The sequence below is a fragment of the Taudactylus pleione genome, unplaced genomic scaffold, assembly GCF_031769625.1.
Source record: "Taudactylus pleione unplaced genomic scaffold, aTauple2 ptg000130l, whole genome shotgun sequence".
In the NCBI taxonomy this organism is placed as follows: domain Eukaryota; kingdom Metazoa; phylum Chordata; class Amphibia; order Anura; family Myobatrachidae; genus Taudactylus; species Taudactylus pleione.
In genome coordinates, this window is record NW_028284532.1 from 6,672,501 (window position 1) to 6,675,000 (window position 2,500).

Genomic DNA, 2,500 nt, shown 5'->3' on the forward strand with positions numbered 1-2,500 from the left:
TTTCCACCTTACTCTCTCTCCCGTGTTGTTTATTTCACGTGTGGCTATTTTATTTTAATTTTTTCACATTTCCACCTTACTCTCTCTCTACCGTGTTGTTTATTTCACGTGTGGCTATTTTATTTTTTATTTTTTCACATTTCCACCTTACTCTCTCTCTCCCGTGTTGTTTATTTCACGTGTGGCTATTTTATTTTATTTTTTTCAAATTTCCACCTTACTCTCCCGTGTTGTTTATTTCACGTGTGGCTATTTTACTTTTATTTATTTTTTTCAAATTTCCACCTTACTCTCTCTCTCCCGTGTTGTTTATTTCACGTGTGGCTATTTTATTTTATTTTTTTTTTCAAATTTCCACCTTACTCTCTCTCCCGTGTTGTTTATTTCACGTGTGGCTATTTTATTTTTATTTTTTCACATTTCCACCTTACTCTCTCTCTCCCGTGTTGTTTATTTCACGTGTGGCTATTTTTTTTTTATTTATTCTTTTCAAATTTCCACCTTACTCTCTCTCCCGTGTTGTTTATTTCACGTGTGGCTATTTTATTTTATTTTTTTTTCAAATTTCCACCTTACTCTCTCTCCCGTGTTGTTTATTTTACGTGTGGCTATTTTACTTTTATTTATTTTCTTCAAATTTCCACCTTACTCTCCCGTGTTGTTTATTTCACGTGTGGCTATTTTACTTTTATTTATTTTTTTTTCAAATTTCCACCTCACTCTCCCGTGTTGTTTATTTCACGTGTGGCTATTTTATTTTTATTTATTTTTTTTTTCAAACTTCCCGGGGTGCTGCTGCAGGGGCGCCGCGAGGCGGGTCTGCACCCTGCTCTCTCTATGTTTTTATTTCATGGGAGGCTATTTTTTTTCATATTCTTTCAGATTTCCCGGGGTGCTGCCGCAGAGGCGTCGCGGGACGGGTCGGGTCCGCACCTCACTCTCCCTATGTTTGTATTTCATGGGTGGCTACAGAATTACTTTTTTTTTAAACTTTCCAGGGCGGCCACCGGGGGGGGGGGGGGGGGGGCGCCGCGGGACTGCACCTCACTCCCTCTATGTTTTTATTTCACGGGTGGCTGTACAATTTTATTTACATTTTTTATTTTACCAGGCGGCCACCGGGGGGCGCCGCGAGGCGGGGCGGGTCTGCACCTCACTCCTCCTGTGTTTTTTTTAGTCTCATGGGTGGCTACATAATTTATTTTTTTTTAAATTCCAGTGGCGGCCACCAGGGGGCGCCGGGAGGCGGGGCGGGTCTGCACCTCGCTCACCCTATGCTTTTATTTCATGGGTGGCTATAGAATTTTTTTTTTTTTTTTTAATTCCCGGGGCGGCCACCGGGGGGCGCCGCGACTCTGCCCCTCACTCACCCTATGCTTTTATTTCATTTGGTGGCTATGTCATTTTTTTTTTTTTTTTTAAACATTTCCCGGGCGGCCACCGGGGGGCGCCGCGAGGCGGGGCGGGTCTGCACCTCACTCCCCCTATGTTTTTATTTCATGGGTGGCATATAATTTGTAATTTTTTATTTATTTTTTTTAAATTCCCGGGCGGCCACCGGGGGGCGCCGCGCGGCGGGTCTGCACCTCACTCTCGCTATGTTTTTACTTCACGGGTGGCTATTCAAATTTGTTTATTTTTTTTTTCATTTTCCCGGGGGGCCACCGGGGGGCGCCGCGGGGCGGGTCTGCACCTCACTCCCCCTATGTTTTTATTTCATGGGCGGCTATTTCTTAAAAAAAAATAAAAATAAAAAAAATTCCCGGGGTGCTGCTGCAGTGGCGCGGGGCGTCCACCGGGGGGCGTCCACGATTCGGTCGGGCCTGCACCTTGCACTCTCTCCCTATGTTTTCATTTCATGGGTGGCTACTTTAAAAATTTTCATTTTGTTATTTATTTTTTAATTCCCGGGGCGTCCATCGGGGGGCGCCGCGTGGGGGGGGGGGGGGGGGGGGCGTTTCTGCACCTTGCACTCTCTCCCTATGTTTTCATTTCATGGGTGGCTACTTTAAAAATTTTCATTTTGTTATTCATTTTTTCGATTCCCCGGGGCGTCCATCGGGGGGCGCCGCGTGGGGGGGGGGGCGTTTCTGCACCTTGCACTCTCTCCCTATGTTTTCCTTTCATGGGTGGCTACTTTAAAAATTTTCATTTTGTTATTCATTTTTTCGATTCCCCGGGGCGTCCACCGGGGGGCGCCGCGCGGCGGGGCGGGCCTGCACCGTGCACTCTCCCTGTGTTTTAATTTCATGGGTGGCTGTTTTTCATTTTTTTCAAAATAATAATAATAATAATAATAATAGTAATAATTTCACGGGGCGCTGCTGGTGCAGCGTCGCGGGGCGTCCACCGGGGGGCGCCGCGGGTCGGGGCGGGTCTGCACCTTACTCCCCCCAATGTTTTAATTTCACGGGTGGCTCTATTTTTTTTTATTTCAATTTTTTGCCCTCCCGGGGTGCTGCTGCAGCGCCACCGGGTGGCCACCGGGGGGCGCCGCCGT